Source organism: Scomber japonicus, chromosome 6 (genome assembly GCF_027409825.1).
Source record: "Scomber japonicus isolate fScoJap1 chromosome 6, fScoJap1.pri, whole genome shotgun sequence".
Lineage (NCBI taxonomy): Eukaryota > Metazoa > Chordata > Actinopteri > Scombriformes > Scombridae > Scomber > Scomber japonicus.
This window is the reverse complement of record NC_070583.1, coordinates 36,644,655-36,654,435: the sequence shown is the minus strand read 5'-3', so window position 1 is coordinate 36,654,435 and position 9,781 is coordinate 36,644,655.

The window sequence follows — 9,781 nt, the reverse complement described above, 5'->3', positions numbered from 1 at the left end:
TAAATGGTTGAAATGCTTTTTACACCTTTTTTAGAAATACATTTATGACCTATTTAATGTGTTTAGAAGAAAATGTCTGAATTCACTTTACATGGTATTTAAGAGCAGCAGTAAGCTGCAAAGTACACAGCTGCTAGTTTATTAGCTACACAATTATGTAGATTATCTCCTTTAAAATAAAAATGTTGAATGTGTTTACAGATGTAATGACCAGATTGAAAATCTGTGAAAGCGAGGTGGAGGAGCTCAAGAGACAGAATGCAGGTAAACTGCTTATATCATTATTAATACAATACAATTTGTTCATCAACTGTTTATAAGTGGAGCTATTTTTTTCCTCTATGTGAATCTTCTCACATCCACACAGACCAACCAAAGGTGGCGTTCTCACTTGGTCTCACTGACAAAGGACGTATTGGACCCTTCAATACTGACATCACACTTAAGTTCAGTAAAGTCATCACCAACTTTGGTCAGGTCTACAGTTCATCTACAGGTACTCACCTCTTTCTGCTACACACACAAATGAACTATTATAATGTAATGAACTCATTTTAATTTGTTTGTTAGATGTTTTAATATGTATTCATTGTTACAGCTTTCACTCCATCTTTTGTCATGACTTTTTTTCTCCACTATGGCTCCAGCTGCACACTTTCTGAGGAGGAGACATTTCTCTTTGAATTGGCCCTTTTAAGATTCCACCCATTTGACCTTTTACAGTACATCATAACACTTTTAATGGAGTTTCTCTGTGTCCTCTCAGAGGGTTTGAGCCAGGCCGTTGGTTCTTTGCCAGCATTGAGTCATTTGTGTGATTTTGTGTTATGTAATTACATTTCATGTGGTGACTGATAAGGTTCTCATGATGAAGTGAGTTTGTCGTTTATGCAGTTTTGTGAAACCTTTTCAAAACCTTTGCACAGACATTTACAGAGTTACAGAGAAAACACAAGAGAATGATTTGTTCTGCGAAGGCTTTGAGAGGCTTTTGCTCTGTTTTAAGGTGCTCACTTATATCTCTCTGTTATATCACTTTCTATAAACCTTATGGGATGCAAACTGACTCACTGAATGTGTAACTGAGAGCTCCCAACTTTTACAGACTATACAGTCTCTGAGTAATGTGATGTTAACAAAGCAAGAGCACTGAACAACTATTCCTTCAGATTAGACAAACCCACTTACAGCAGCCTGACCAAAGTATTGAGAAGCAACAGCGTACTGAACTCAGAGAAGAGGTAGTTCAACAGCAGGAAAAAGCTTCACTGATTTCCTCCTCTGTTGCAGGTCTCTTCACAGCCCCAGTCAGAGGAGCCTACTACTTCTCATTCACTACAATGGATACCCGGAGTAACGTATACAGGGATGTTTATCTCTTTCACAATGACAAGAGAGTGCTGGACAGTCATAATTACAGTGCACATAGCTCGGAAACCTTTTCTAGTTCACTGGTTCTTCAGCTGGAAAAGGGGGATGTGGTCTACCTGGTTTTACCTGCTGGCGATACTGTATTCGATAATAATTCTGATCATACTTTCTTTAATGGATTTCTGCTTTTTCCACTGTGAGACTCAAACATGAGAATTGATTTACCCCCAAATGTTTGGCATAGTGTATAAACAAGTCATACAGTATTCATGTGTATATGAAAGGATGCACATTGTTGCTGTGTTGACTTTGCTCTGCAACAAACTACATATGAAATAAAAGAATGAATATGAGGTTAAAGTGCTGTCTCTGACTTTAATTTGGGGATATTTAAACCTGAGTCTGGGAAAACCAACACATACACACAAAAAGATCAGACACTGAAATCCCATTTATCAACTCATTAGTTCAAATGATGATCTGATGATAATTCAGCATTAAAGGATAGCTTCACAATTGTTCATGTCTGTTTTAAAACAGCAGTCAGGTGCTTATATGAAGACTGAAAGAGGTTTCCTTCACTGAAATCATTCCTCCTTTTCATGCTGGTTAATAAAATATCTTCTTCAAATGTGCTTTTGATGAAAGTGATGAACGACCAAAATCCAGTGTGTTCAGTGTTCTCACAGTTATTTTGTGCCAAAGTGCATTTAAAAGTAGATGATCAGCTTCTATTGAGCTTCAGCAGTGTGAGTTATTATATCAAGTGATATCTGACACATTTACAGACACCCTCCCCTACATTTAAGAGTAGGCTTAAAACTTTCCTTTTTGATAAAGTTTATAGTTAGGGCTCCTAGAGGTCTTAGCTTATGCTGCTATAGGCTTAGCTGCCGGGAGACTCCCATGATGCACTGGGCTCCTCTCTCCTCCTCCCTCTCTCTCTCTATCCATCCATCTATATTCATTAACATTCATGTTCTATTGATGCATTCAATAAGCTAAACTTCTTCCCCGGTGTTGTCTGTGCTTTCTGGTCTCACAAGTAATCTGGGCCTGCAATGTTCACATAGACATTACTTTTAGGAGTAATTTACTGCTTTTATTCCAGCCATACAGACCAGACTGACAGCCAGTGAATACAAGAATGAGGATAGATATTTATATTTTATACAATACTATAAAATTAATTTATATTTCTGGTTATTTTTCTTGTCAAACTTCTTTAAAATGTTCACTGATATTCATATCTAAGATTCAAAATAAAGCTTTTACTGAAAAACTTTAAATGTTTTCACAGTTTTGGAAAATGTGGTCGAAGAGCTCCAGAGAGAGAACACAGGTAAGCTACGACAATCAATAACATGTAAAAACTTTTCTTTTTTTATGTATGCTACCAATGATAATACATTTATTTGATATTAATGTGTTGTTCAGGTTGAACCTTTGCAAGTTTTAATTCCCAAAATGACTGAAGAGAAGTCAAAAGATATTCATCTACTTAGGAGAGATACATTCAATATGAGATTTTGAATCTGGCTGTTGATTAATTATGAATTTTATTATTAATTTTGCCTTCTAAAGATAAGAGAAGATAAGAACAAAGGTCAGTCTCCATAGTGATCATGTTAACAACTTGAAACCTGCTGACTATAAACTTCACAATAATATTAATGTTAAATGTGTTGACAGTGTTGGAGGCCAGAATGAACGCCAGTGAAAACGAGGTGGAGCAGCTGAAGATAGAAAGTGCAGGTAAACTGATTATATCATTATTAAGAACAACAGTAAGCTGCAAAGTACAAAGCTCGTTTATTAGCTACAGATAATGGGCAACCCCTCTCACCCTCTGCATGGGACAGTGAGCGGCCTGAAAAGCTCCCGCAGCAACAGGCTGAAACCCCTCCAGTGTAAAACAGAGTGTTTTCTAAGGTCTTTTATCCCCATGTCAGTGTCAGGGATTGAGCAGGGAGAAAATGAGGACACAGGGTTTTATTTACCCCAAAAATGAAATCTTATACAAAAACCAAGGCAAACTATAAAAGAGGTCAACAAAAAGATAACTTAACTCAATATAACAACAAAGAACTGAGGTGTTAACTGAACAGAACAGACCTCCCGAAACAACATAAGGGAACACATATATAGTGGCTTAGCCAAACCAAATAATACACAGAGGGGAAACCAAAATGGACACCAACTGCAACTAAATACAAAGCAACCTAACTAAACCTCAAATCCCCCCATGGCACAGCAGGAAGTAGTCCAGCCTGATTAGCTTGGCCACCCTTGAGCACTCCACCCTTAGCCCCGCCTTCTGGTCCACCAGGAAGAGGCCTCACAACCATGGTAACTCATGTTATGTAATGTTAATTGTTTGGTGTGGTTGGCTGCTGTATAGGAAATCAAGCTAAAGTGGAGTGTGAGTGGATTAGATTTTACCATTGTGTGGCTGTGGCCATCACAGTCAGTTAGACTTTTTAACACTTCTATTTAGTTTGTGTAATGTTTATGAGTCAATGAGGAGCCATCTTGAATCAGACTGAACAGTGTTTACTGGTGCCGCTTCAACATATACAACACAGTCCTAGTAATCGTATAGCCCCACCTAGTGGTGACTCCAGTATTACAACACAATACATGACATCTCTCTTTCTTTAGCTTTTTTTTTTTCTTTTTCTTCTTCTTTTTTTTCTTTAACAGTTCTGCTTAATCACAGGTTAGAACTTACAGAACATAATACTGCTTTCTTTCCATGTTTTTTTTTTTTTTTTTTTTTTTTTTTTTACTTAACACAATGTTCTTCAATAAAACATATTTGAACATTACACAGTTTCTGCTATCATTCCCTGTACCTAAAAGGAACTCTAATAGGTCTCCCAAAACGTGAAGTTTTTTCACGACGATCAGTGCTCACAGTCTCTGTTATCCTTGATAACTTTGGTGTTTGCGGTGGAGTCTTTGCAGGCATGTGACTTTCTTGGTATTCCATCTGTCCTGGTTCAGTCCCTGCCGTCTGCTGTCCGCTTTCCATCAGTGGCAACGAATCGTGAACACTTTCCACTGTCTCATGTCGTGTTTGTTGTGGTGAACTTGACATTTCTTTGTTTTTCAGAATGTGTCTCCTGTTTCTTCTGTAAATTTGCTCGTTGTCAGTCTGTACAATGTACGACCTTGGCTGATCATGTCTCTTCAGTATAACAGCAGGTTGCCAATGTTTCTGCTGTCTGATTCTGACTCTTTCTCCTACATCCACCAGAGGGAGTTTCCTTGTTCCACGGTCAAAGTAGCGTCTCTGCTTTTCCTGTCTGTTCATCAATCTGCTCCGTACATGTCTGTATACTCCTGGCTTTAACAGTTTCCTCGACACAGGTATTTTTGATTTCAGCCTTCTTCCCATAAGGAGCTGTGCGGGGGAGTACCCTACCCCATCCACTGGCGTATTCCTGTACTCTAAAAGAGCAATGTACGGGTCTCTGAAGCTCTCCTGAGCTTTTTTCAGCAGATTTTTTACCGTTTGTATGGCTCTTTCGGCTTGTCCATTTGACTGCGGAAACTCTGGACTTGAGGTTGTGTGTTTGAACTCCCAGCTGGCCGCAAAGTCTTGCATTTCTGCACTTGTCAGCTGAGTCCCATTGTCAGAAAACAGTTAATCAGGTACACCGTGTCTGGCAAAAATAGACTTGAGTGCTGTAATGATGTGTTTACTTGTAGTACCACTTAATTTTGAAATCTCTGGGTACTTTGAGTAATAATCTACACACATGATGTACTCTGCATTGTTGAAATGGAAGAGATCAATTCCAACTTTAGACCATGCTCTTGAAGGAACTGTATGTGGTATCAAGGGCTCTCTGGGATTGTTGTTTTTATGTTTGTTGCACACTGCACATTTCTGCACAACTTCTTCAATTTGTTTTGCCATCCCTGGCCAAAACAAAATGTCTCTTGCACGTTCCTTGCTCTTCACAATTCCCATATGTGCCTCATGAATTTTTTCAAGCATTTCCTCTCTCATCTTTGTAGGAACAATCAACTTGGAGTTTTTGAACAGTAGACCATCTGAGTATGTCAGCTCCTCTCTGAACGTCCAATACTTTTGGATTGTCTTTGGAACTTGGCTCCGTAATTCAGGCCATCCATTTTGAACTGCTTGTCTGACTAGACTGAGTTCCTCATCCTCTTTTGTTGCATTTTTGAACTGCTGACTTTTTTCTTCTGAAAGAGGTAACTGTTGGACCACATAGCTCACATCCAGCTCGTCCTCCTGTCCGTCCTGTGTGTGGTGTCTCAAACTGGCTCTGCTTAATGCATCCGCAATGTGCATTTCTTTACCAGGCTTGTATGACACTTGCAGGCTGTATTTCTGTAGTCTCATTAACATTTTCTGCAGCCTTGCAGGAGCTTTGTGGAGTGGCTTTTTGAATATAGTCTCTAATGGTTTGTGATCTGACTCAACTTGAACACATCTGCCAAACAAATATTGATGAAATCTTTCACAACCATACACTATTGCCAGCAGCTCTTTTTCTATTTGAGCGTATCTTTGTTCACACTCTGTCAGTGTCCTTGAGCCGTATGCCACTGGATGTTGTTCTTGAAGGATCACTGCTCCCAGTCCACCTGAACTGGCATCGACTGACAATGTGACAGGCTTCTCCACATCATAATACTGTAACACAGGAGTGTTACTCACCAGCTCTTGCAGTCATGTGAAGCTTTTTCGTTGTTCATTCTCCCAATGCCAGGTGGTGTCTCCTTCCAGCAGCTTTCGGAGTGGTGCAGATACTTCTGAGAGGTTTGGAATGAATTTTGCTAAGTATTGCACCATGCCCATAAATCTCTGAAGCTCTGTTTTGTCTCTTGGCTGAGGCATTTCTTGTATGGCTCGCACTTTATCCATGTCAGGTTTCAGTCCGTCTTTGCTCAGCACATGTCCTATGTAGCTGATTTCACTCAGTCCAATTTTGCATTTTTTTCGATTTAGTTTCAAGTTTATGCTCCTCAGTCGATCTAACAGCTTTCTTAGTCTGTTGTCATGTGACTCTCTATCTTCACCCCACACCAGAATGTCATCCATCACGTTGACGACTCCGTCAAGTCCTTCTAGATGCTGTGACAAGCATCTCTGGAATACTTCCGGGGCAGAAGAAATTCCGAAGGGAAGCCTCTTAAACCTGTACCTTCCTGAGGGTGAGTTAAAGGTACATAGTTTTGAGCTCTCATCATCTAACTGGATCTGCCAGTAGCCTTGGTTAGCATCTACAACTGAGAAGACCTTTGCTCTGGGCATTTCAGCCACAACTTCCTCCACAGTTTTCAGAGGATAATGTTCTCGTTGTATTGCTTTGTTTAAGTTCTGAGGGTCGAGGCATATTCTTATTTTGTTTGGTTTCACAACTGTCACCATGCTGCTGACCCATTCTGTAGGCTCAGTTTGTTTTTCAATGACACCGAGATTTTCCATCCTTTTTAACTCCTTTTCTACATCTTTTCTCAGGGCTACTGGGACCTTTCTGGGAGGATGAATCACTGGTGCAACAGTTGGGTTTACCTGAATATGGTGAACTCCCGGGACACAGCCTAGTCCGCTGAATAAATCTTCATATTCACTCAATATGTCCGTCTGTGTTTTTTCTTCCACTGCATAGATCCTCTTCACCATACCAAATGCAACACAAGTCTCTTTTCCCAAAACTGCTTTTGTACCATGCTTTATGACTTGAAAGTCCACTTTTAACTCTTTGTCTCTGTACTTGCATGTTATGGTCTTCTGCCCTAATGGCTTCACTTTTTTCCCCAAAAACCCCACTAATTTATAGCAAGATTTGTTCAGGTTCTTTTCAGTCAGTTTCAGTGCATCCAAGTCTCTTTTGGATATAACATTACAGTTTGCACCTGTATCTATCAGTACAGTGAGTGCCTGATTGTTTATGTTTAGTGTTGCAGTCCAGTCATCATTATTTGTTTGATCTTTCTCTTTGTCTAGCCTGTTAACATGGCTCTTTTCTTCTTGTTTCAGTTCAATTGTCCCTATAAACATATCATCATCATGTTCTGTGTCACATTCAATACCTTGTATTTTCCGTCGGCTTTCTGTCCGTCCACGGCTCATACACATCTTTGCATAGTGATTCTTTCGGTGACAGGAGTTGCAGGTTTGGCCAAATGCAGGGCACTTTCTTGGCTCGTGTTTATATCCGCATTTACCACAGTCTGCTTGTGTTTTTCCTGCCTTTGGTTGGAATTGTGGTCTTTCCTTTTTTCCATATGCTTTTTGCTTGTGCACTTTCTGAACCGGTACTTCAGTTTCTTCATGTAGTTTTTTCAGTTGAGTCTGGCTCACTTCACTAGCACGGCAAATGTCCACAGCTCTTTGTAGCGATAGCTCCGGCTCTCTCAACAGTCTGCCTCGGATCTGGTCATTTGTGATTCCACATACAACTCTGTCTCTTATTAATGACTCGGTTAATTCTCCAAACTCGCAGTCTTTAGCCTTGTTTTTTAAATCTGTGACGTACGCATCAATGGACTCTGTATTACCTTGCACTCTCGTAAAAAACAAATGTCTCTGGTACGTCAGATTTTTTCGAGGCTCACAGTAGTTTTTAAATAAATCTTCCAGTACGTCCAGATCATCAACATCGTCGTCAAACTGAAACGTGTTGTATACCTTGATGGCGTCGTCTCCGGCAACATGGAGAAACGTGGCGTATTTGACTTTCTCCGACTTCTCTGCTATTCCACTAGCGATGAGATATATGTTGAACTTTTGAATCCAAACTCTCCAGTTTTCAGATAGATTACCTTCTAGGCTCAATGTTCCTGGAGGTTTTTGAAGTTCCATCTTTCATTTTCTGGGTTCTCTTTGTCTTTTTTTTTTTAAATCCCACTTCTGACACCATGTAATGTTTATGAGTCAATGAGGAGCCATCTTGAATCAGACTGAACAGTGTTTACTGGTGCCGCTTCAACATATACAACACAGTCCTAGTAATCGTATAGCCCCACCTAGTGGTGACTCCAGTATTACAACACAATACATGACAGTTTGTAATGTCTGTCACACTTTTTAAATCCCTGTGCACTTTAAATAGCTTTTTATTTCTAGTTGTCTACCAGCAAGCTCTTTTTAATCTGTTATTGTGCCCAGCAGATAGAGAGCACAGTAGCATCTTCTTCTTTTAAAGTATTTCTATGAGTTGTGTATTTTATTCTCTGTATTTTATGTCTCCTGATTTTCCTTCTTGTCAAAGCTGCTGAACGAATTTCCCCTCGGTGATAAATTAAAAATACATTCAATTGATTTTTAGGTTTTTGGAGAAAAAACAGCTCCTATCACACAATATCATGTCCTATTTTACCAACGACATGAACATAAATAAAAATACATTCTTCCACTGTATCTACTGACTTTGATACGGTTCAGTTTCACGCGTTTTTCTAAACGTTAACGAACCACAACATTACTGACTCCTCATAGATCACTTTGGTGTTGATCTCCTTCGTTTTCCTTTTTTCTAAAAACCTCCACAGAAAAAAAATCATATTCCTGTTCAGTCTGCTCACGTTGTTGGACTTTCTCTGTCGGAGCAGTGATGAGCAGTCAGAGAGGTACGGAGCGGTACCGTACACTAAAAACATTTATATATATATTTTTATTTTTTTTTATTTTGTGGGGATAGTTTGTGTGTGTGTGTGTGTGTGTGTGTGTGTGTGTGTGTGTGTGTGTAGGCCTATTTGTATTTACGGGGATATGTATGTTTGTTTTTGTGAGTATGTATTTGTGTAGATGATTGGGAGGTGTGTGTGTGTGTGTGTGTGTGTATTGTAGTTGGGATATCTGTGTGGTTACAAAATGAAGAGTCGTTAAAAAGGGGAGGGAAACTAAAAAAGTATTGCACTTCTTCCTTTTTCGAATAATGTGCAGTGTGTGGTTATATATCAGCACTTTATATGATTCATTTTTCTTTTTTTCTTTTTTCTTTTGTATGTACAAATTATTACATATATAAAAAAAATGTATACGTTCGAAAATAAATAAATATCAATCAATCAAAACAACTGGTTTTAAAATGGAGACAAATCCCTCTGTCTTAAGTTTTAAGGAGGTATAACTTGGTAATATATTTAATTTAGAGGTTTAACTGCTGGACAGAAGATGTCTTCTACTAAATTGTAAAGTCTATTCAGTGTTTGTGCACTGCAGGCTTAAAGTTGAATACTGGACCAGGATTGGCTGCTCATAGGTCCATCTATGATAGAGGTAAAATCGGGCCTAAAAAATCCAGCCCGACCCGACCCAGGCCCGCTGGTATTAAAGCCCGACCCGACCCGACCCGAGCCCGATCAATTAACTTGATTTGCAGGCCCGAGCCCGAAAAAACCCGAACTTTTATATTTTATTTGT